This window comes from Python bivittatus, unplaced genomic scaffold (genome assembly GCF_059951505.1).
Source record: "Python bivittatus isolate LINGU-HERP-01145 unplaced genomic scaffold, Pbiv_v1 ctg000020_np1212, whole genome shotgun sequence".
In the NCBI taxonomy this organism is placed as follows: domain Eukaryota; kingdom Metazoa; phylum Chordata; class Lepidosauria; order Squamata; family Pythonidae; genus Python; species Python bivittatus.
In genome coordinates, this window is record NW_028277030.1 from 112,854,253 (window position 1) to 112,862,608 (window position 8,356).

The 8,356-nt window shown below is 38.9% G+C and overlaps 1 long non-coding RNA gene across 1 annotated transcript in view; it reads right to left on the reverse strand.

Annotated features, from left to right (window-relative positions):
• Positions 1 to 8,069, reverse strand: part of LOC148217156 (uncharacterized) — a 44,762-nt gene extending 36,693 nt beyond the window's left edge. Inside the window, exons 1-2 of the long non-coding RNA XR_015797265.1 lie at positions 7,868 to 8,069; positions 5,240 to 5,370 (exon numbers count right to left, since the gene is read on the reverse strand). This is a non-coding gene — a long non-coding RNA (uncharacterized LOC148217156). The remainder of the gene's footprint in view (positions 1 to 5,239; positions 5,371 to 7,867) is intronic.
• Between the last annotated feature and the right edge of the window lie 287 nt (positions 8,070 to 8,356).

Genomic DNA, 8,356 nt, shown 5'->3' on the forward strand with positions numbered 1-8,356 from the left:
CAAAAAAAAAAAACAAACCACAGTGTTGAAATAAGTTCTGCCCTGGGCTGGGGCTGGGGGTGTTGTGAGTTGACTGCTATGTTTTTTTTTTAAGTTTTTGTACTTCTTTAGCAGTTGCTTGTTATGTCTGCTGGTTTTTTTCTTATATTCTCTTGTTAAATTTTTCTGTACACCACCTGGGGTCATGTGATGATTGGGCAATCTCACAAATCTAGTTAATGACATCAGTAACATAAGTTCTGGAGGCTGCAAAGAGTAGGTTAGGGAGCAGCCTGCACAGGACAGAGGACAGGCATCATCCTCAATGGACGTTTGTCACCTAATGCTCAAGAGGGAGATCTTTGCTTCTCACAATAAACTTGAGATTCCTCAAGACTATCTAGCTTAGGTTATTTATGCCAATACCATGAAAATCTGTACTGTGATCATTCTCACCAAGGAGCTTCAAAAAGGATACTGCTGAATTAGAATAGGTGTAGAAAAGGGTACCCCAAATTATGAGGGGCTGCAGTAATACAACCACAAAGGTTACTACATTTCGGGCATTTTAATTTTTGTTAACGGCAAGAAAGGTTAGAATCATGGTGTAAAGAAAGTATGAGGACTCAGAGGTATCCATGAAGTTGAATGAGACCAAAAAGAAAAAGAAAAAAGTAAAAGTATTTCACTCAGCACATTGATGTGCTCAGGGCAATCAGATTGCCTGGCTTTAAAAGAAGATTGACTAGTTACAATGTTAGGTGTTCAGAAATGTAGTCGTTGTTTTTGATATTAAAACAAGAGCAGAAACTTACCTTTGGTAAGAACTTTGGCAAGAGCTATTTGTTAACCATGCCTATCCCCCACCCCTGCACTGAAGTGCTGAAGAAAAATTATCCAAAAGAGTCGCAAAAGAAGGAGAGAAAGCAAGAAGTGTTTTCTTCAGCTGTCAGTTAAGGAAATGAGCACCAGTCTAAAGAGGCCACTCAGTGTTCATCAAGGTCCCTGGAGTTGCATTTCCTCTTTCTTTATGTTAGTTAATGAGATGCCATTGAGTTGGGTTCAATGCCTGGAAACTGCATGGATGAATACTCACCATCTCAACCTACTACTAGTGCAGACATTCTTCTGTAATCTCTCTGATATCATCCATTGGCCTCTATTAGACTTCTTCTATGATTATTCTTTTGAAATCCTCCTTTAACTGTACATTTTCCTATAATTTTGCTGATCTTCTTAAAAATGTATGTCATTTTACTTTTCTTTTTTCTTTATTTTCTTTGTTTTGTTATTTGCCTCCTTTTCTTGGCATTTTTGATGGAGAGATTTTCTTTCCTTTTCTTCTTTGACATTGTAGGTCTGCATTCAATCATTGTATGCAATTTTGTGACCCAAGATTTTCATTCTAGGTCTTTCGTTGGTTATCATGATACTGTAGCTTGTTCTGAAGCCACTTGATCTTTTCTCTTTGAAATTTTGGGCTAAGGCACCAGGCTAGAAACCAGCAGACTATGAGTTCTAGTCCTGCCTTAGGCATGAAAGCTGGCTGGGTGACTTTGGGCCAGTCACCCTCTCTCACCCCAACTCACCTCACAAGGTTGTTGTTGTGGGGATAATTGGAGGAGGAAGGAGTATTAAGTATGTTCACCGCCTTGAATCATTTATAAAAATAAAAAAGGCGGAATAAAAAAAATCTAAAAAAAAAGTTTCCTCTTTAGTTTTTAGACTATATTTTATCTTTTCCCATAGCTCCTTTTTTGCATAGGTTATGCTGAATCTGAATCTGTACCTTACACTGATAGCATATTCTGATCGTATATACTCCAGGTGAACTCCAGGTACATTGACTGCCTCTGCTTGCAGAGCCCCACTGGCTCTCACTGCTTTTGTGAATTACTCTGAGCTTCACCCCTCCCTTGTTGATGTTATCAGCAAAGGTGACAATACCTGGAGCTCATGCTGCATCCAGCATCAGAATATTAGGGTGGTACACTGAGAAAAGATTGATAGTCAGCTCAGAAGTTAAGTCCTATTTACTTCAATGAGACTTCTTCCCAAGCAAGTACATTTGGAATTGTATCCATATTTTCTCATGCCTGCTGAGTTTTTCCAGCCAGCTGAAGCAGAATGGCAGAAGAGCAATGAGATGAAAACGTTTAACAGTACCGATAAATCTCATTCACCACAGCTTGAAAAAGAACAATGCCTAAACCATCTTTTAGGGAGAATGTATCATCCTTCCACAGCAAGCTTTGTGTAGATCACAAATGGTCCTGTACATACTCCAAAATTCACCCTAATTAAAAGCAAATAATCAAATACATTCCATTTAAAAAGTTGGCAAACTTACATGTATTATTGTGTTAGCACCTTGGCATCAGAATGATCACATCATGCTAATCTCATTGTACAGGAGAGCTTTTGAGTGGGAGATTCACAGAGTCTGTTTTATTCCCCTCCAGCTCTTTCCTTCTTCCTTCTCCTCCTCTGCAAATTCTTCCTTCCTTTTTAACCAGATCTCAAAGAAATAGCTGCCAAGAAAGGATGCTATTCTCCACATATTTCTTGTAAAGCTTAATTCAAAACAAACATTTCTTTTCCCCTTTACTGGTTTAATACATCTGTATAAATATGGCAGAGAATCTGGAGCAGCTTTAGGCAAGTTAGAAGCGGAATGCACTTGTAGAAGAAAATGCGAATTGCTTTAAAATAATGTGGAGCCAGTGACTGGGGAAGTAGAGGGTCACTTCCTGTGAGTCTATTTGGAAAGAAACTCAACCTAATTATACCTGAGTGCACATCCAGGCTGGCCATTGGACCATCATAGGCAGGAAGACACTATGCCAGCTAAACTTTGCTTCAGCAACAGCCTCTTCTTTCTGAGCCTGAGGATGTTCCCCCATCCCTTAGCTGCTCCTTCAATGTGGACAACATTTGTATTTATTCTTTTTTCTTGGCTTGTTTTTGAGTCTTAATTATCCTTTGTTCTTGATTTCTTTTTTAGTCTCAATTGCTGTCTTCCTCCTATAGCTTATCAAAGCCTCCTGCCCAGGGCACCTTCCATATAGTAACCAAGTGGGTCAGAAGGGTCAGCAAACTCCAAAATCCACCCTACATTTATTCTATTCTTGGATCTCATTTGAAGTGGCTAGATCAACTGCATCCAGGATCAAATGGAAAAAGTATATATCTTCTTTAGCATTCTATTTTCAGTAGTTAGGATCTCCTGGGGCTGCTTGAAGCAGTGCATCAACTGGAAACTCTTCCTTTTTCTTTGTCTCCAGCAACTGAAACACAATGCTTTGGGATATCCTTTAGCTGTTGAGGATGATGTAGGCCTTCCCTCATGAATTTGTCAAATAGTTTCTGAAAATTAACAATCTTTACTGCAGGTATTGGCACTGAATTCCACAAGTGAGAGATGAAGGAACCTATGGTTCTCCAGATGCTGGTGGATATAAGGTGACTCCAACTCCAATCAAGATGGCCCCTAATCATGAATGATAAGCATTCTAGTCCAGGAGCTAGTAATTTGTTTTCCACCCCTGCCATGAGCAAATTGTAGGCAAACAAACGAACAAGTAATTAAATGGCCTTTGTTGTGTGAAGAGGTTTTTCATGTTGTCTTTCTATTACCAGTCAATTTCTTTAGAAAACTATCAATTCTAGTACGATGAGAAATGGAGAAAAAAATCTTCATATTTCTATAATAATGATAGCTTTTTCTTTAATTCTGTGAACACCAAGGGAAAGCTTAGTCAGGGAGTATATGTGAAATTCAAAAGCACTTTCAAAACAACCTTTGTTTTTAAACCCTAGAATAATGCTTGCAAATTTAGGGAAGTTTCTGATCCATTGACTTCACTGCAGAAAAAGTTAACTTTCATTACAGTAAAAATAAGTAACAACTAGAGTTTATCTGACAGGGTAAAATCACACTTTGGCAGATGTCTTGGCTGTGTTGGACTATTTACAAGAACACAACACAGATCTGCAAATTGGGAAATTTCATCTAAAGCTTCCAGAAGCAAACTGAAGCATTATCTGGGGCCAGGGGGGTGGGGTATAGGAATTCCAGAGAGACCATGCTGGGAGAATAGGTTGATAGAAGTGCTTAGATTTGATGCAGCCAACAGTGGGACTTTTACCCTTTTCTAAGCAAATGACGTGAAGAGTGCAGAGTTTAGAAAGGTTTAGAAACAGCCCAGTTGCTAAAAGGTGTAAGTAGACTTCTCCTGTGAATTAAAGCAGGCTGGTGCAAATTCTTGTAGCCTTGCTGACAAGTCTTCTCCAGAGATTTGTGTGTGTGAAATCTGTATCTCAGGAATGAAATCCTCATTTAGCAGCAAGAGCATCATGTATAGAAGCCTTTCCAGCACTGTTTTCCACTTGCCATATGGCTGGCTTCACAGGCATTTATAGCAACTGATGAGCAATGCTGCAGTGCTTTGAAAGCGTGCGAGAGAGAGCTGCAATGGAAGCCTCAGACAACAGACTGACCCTCCAAATAGCCCTGATTTGGTAAGTTGGCAAAAACACAGCTATTGTCTACACTGCAGGCACTTGTGTTTCAGAAGTACCGATTATTATTATTATTATTATTATTATTATTATTATTATTATTATTTCAATTGCTTACCAATGAGCTTACATCAGTGGATATTGTGCAATAGCTCCCCCCATCTTGCTTTGTCACCCACCTGTGTACGTAAGTCAGAATCTGCGTCTGTAATGCAATTCTGGTTATAGCAAAGCTCTGCCACTTCAGAATTCAGATCTTTAATTTGAAATTGTAATTACATCCATGTAGGCATATTTGACTTTGACTTTACTCATAACAATAAGCTATACTGTGTTTAGACATGGTTTACTGAATAAACCATGACTGGCTGGGTTCTTTCGTATTATGCCAACATGCACTATAGTTCACAAACCACAATGGCTCAGTTCACATGACAAACATAACTAAAACCAAGTAAACTACACGCTGGCTCAATGCAATGTGTGAATGCAGTCTATTAGAAAAGAAGATTTTAGGCTTTGTTTTATGGGAATTTGTTCTACTGAGCTGTGTCCCATTATAACATGCTCCCCCCTTGTTTTCCCACAGCCCTAGGAGATGTCAAACTTCTATTGAAGCTCTTTCAGCTTTTCTCAGTTTTCCTCTTGGAGCTATTTTGTTTTCCAGGTGTCTTATTCATCTGTATTGCCATCCAGGAACAGCAGAGCTATAAATGTTCAGAGTATTTTCTCCTCCTACCTTTTCCCATGAGGTCCATCTTAATGCTGTCTTCTCATTTGTCCATCATTCTTCAACCTCAGATGAATGCTAACATCTCCCCCCATCCCATCTTGCCAAGCTCTAAGCGTGCTTCTTTTCTTTCTCCTTGCCTAGAGGAAAAAGGGAGGCCATGTTACCCAGGAAGAAACACCAGTGAAATCAGCATAACTTGTTTCTGAATAGACCTGGACACACTTACATTGTCTGTTTCCTAGTTAACTGAGAAGAGCCACTTTAATTCAAATCAACAATCTCTGATTTAGGTCAGTAACTCATAGGATAAAGTCCACCCTTGCTTTGAGTGGTAGATGCAAAAAATAGTAGATAATATCAGGACAAAGTGGGTGGTGCAAAGACAAGAATTAAATTTGATTGAAATAATTTTATATTTCATTACAGTAAATGAAATTAATGCACTTAATATGACTTCCAATGTACCAAATATTTTCCCCTTTTCTCACATTAAAAATTAAGAGTTCATTCCTATATTCCTGTCTTGAATTTACATATAACACATTGTATCTACTAATATAGGCATCCCCAGGAATGGAAAATCCTTCTCAGGCTTATCCACATTCCCAGGTTGCCCCATTGCCAGTACCAACTAGCAACCATGTTTGGAGGGCAGGAATGGAAGGAAGCTTGTGCTTTGGACGGAATATCTTGCAAGCTGCTGCCTAAGGATCTCAGTCCAGCATGTTTTTCTTAAGTCAGTTTAGGTCAAACCAGCATGGGAACAGGAAAGGAGCAGCTTAAAGGTGTCGTGCGGACATTCCACCAAAGAAGTTTCCTTCTTTGTTCATCCAGGCCTATATTCCTATCTCATGAACGGGGACCTCTGTGTTAAGAGGTCTGGGAGGGCTTGATGGTCTCCCACCCAAAAATGAACCAGCTGTGATCCTACTTTACTTTCTACTCTGTACAAGCCATAGGTCCAGCTAAACTGCCTAAAATGAATGGTAACATTAATTTAATTCCAAGAATATAGTAGGATAATTATTTTGTTGAATTGCTCTTGCTAAAGATGCCATTTTTTCCGACTGCTATGTGAAGGGACTTTTTTGAAAAAGAAACTAGTACTTGACCTATTTTTTTCTTCTCTCCCCTCATTATTTTTGCTAATTAATGATACTGCCAATATTTGCATGGAAGCTTTCTTCCCCTTTTCCCCAGAACCTTCCCCCCCCCCTTCTTCACTTAATTTTTTATGGGGAGAATCATAATCCTATGTTTATTTCAGCACGTCCTCTTGGCAAAGAAATTATTGTAATATCACAGACTCAGTTCTAGGAGTTTGCAGGGACATCAGGAGAAACAGAAAGCCAGCACCAATTGTTAGAGTTTTCTAGCTTTTTAACAGTGGTGTTGGTGTTCTCTCCTACATGAATGTCATACAAGCTAAAAGAGCTTTATTTAAAATTGGATTTTATTCAGGCATGCAATACATTTGCTCAATGCTGCTTGCCAATGTCTCTAAGGCTAACTTTGGAAATACCAGCTTGAAGGCCTGGTCTATATGTATAGAGCAGAATATACTACCAGAATATGGAAGTGGCAGGATGGATGAAGCTGCCATTCTATATCACTTTCTTGCTAGTTACTTCTTGCTACTTGCCCATAAAATTCTCAAGCAATTGAAAATTAATTATCAACTCAGCTAGATCTTTTCCTGAGAAGAGGAGGCAGTGGCCTGATTTGGTATGACAGCTTCTTCACTTCCTATTGTTTACACACACAAAACAAACATTAGGAAATTCACCTCACATCCTGAATATTGATTTCTGGCTCCAAGTCCACCAAATAACGGTCTATTTGTTTCTTCTGAAGAGTCAAAGTGACATAAATGATGGTTCTTCCCTTTTAAGCTTGAAGCAACTTTGTCAGATAGGTAAGAAGAGAGTGACTGGCCCAGGTTCATCCAGTGAACTTATAGCCTAGTGGAGATTTGAATTTGTACTTTCCCATTTCTCATCCTGCACTCAGAACACCAGAGATATGCATGTGTATAAACGAGAAGCATAATTCTCAGAATAAGGATGGCTAAAACTGACAGTTTTGCTCTCTCCCACATTTTTTAACCTCAAGCTTCTAGCATTTTCTCTATCAAGAAATGTTTGAATTTGGGTAAGATCTTATCAAAAGGGAATTGATCTTCATCCATCTGCATCAGCCAAGTTCAATAAATACAGTTGTTTCCAGCATGGAGAGAACCACAATGGACATCTCTGCCATGTAGCTAGTAATATGAGGAGGGTACATTTAAAATTCCAGACATAATTTAGGAATTCTCAATGAGTCACATCCAGGTTAAATACTCTTGATTTGATTTCAATCATTTGATTAAAAAAAAAAACCTCACAGAATTCAAGTTTATTTCGTCCTGTTCAAGAAGAAATGTTCAAATTCTATCAAGTTCTGGTTTTAAAAAATGAAGTAAATGAAATAAATGTAAACCCATCCTAACCAAAAGCCTGATTCTATCCTATCCATATTTAGAAACAATCAAAGGCATCTTTTCCAATAACATCACAGCATAGGCATTCTCAGGAAGGACAAGTGACTAAATATGCACAAATTTGACTTCATAAAGCCAACCCTGCAACTTACCTCTTGTCATTTTTTGCATCATTATAGCTAGCTCTGGAAAGCCTATGCATCACTGTTGCTTGAAGGATGGTAAAACTTGCTTTTCTTGGTTGTCACAACTAATCTTCTTTGTCCACCAGAGACTGCTAGAGTAACTCAGGGCATTCCCACCCTCCCAACACTTTCACTCCTCAAGCCTCTGAAGTCATTCGAAAGCCATTTAGCTGACCTGAAAGATGGAGAAGAAGAAGCAAATATCACTGACCTGAACTATTACAGCTGTTGCCACTACATTCCTTCCCCCCTCTCCTGCTTTATACTAAAAGAAAAGAAAATTATTTGGCACTAGTCTCCTCTGCTGAAAGGAAATTGACAAAACTCCTTTTGTCCAGGCCATTGAAGGACAGCTACAAAGCCCTCAAGCTACCATTTCCATTATAAGACCTGAAGGTGAGTAGCCAGGAAGAGGGATGAGGTCAAAGTTCCTATAATGGGAAAATAGAACCATAG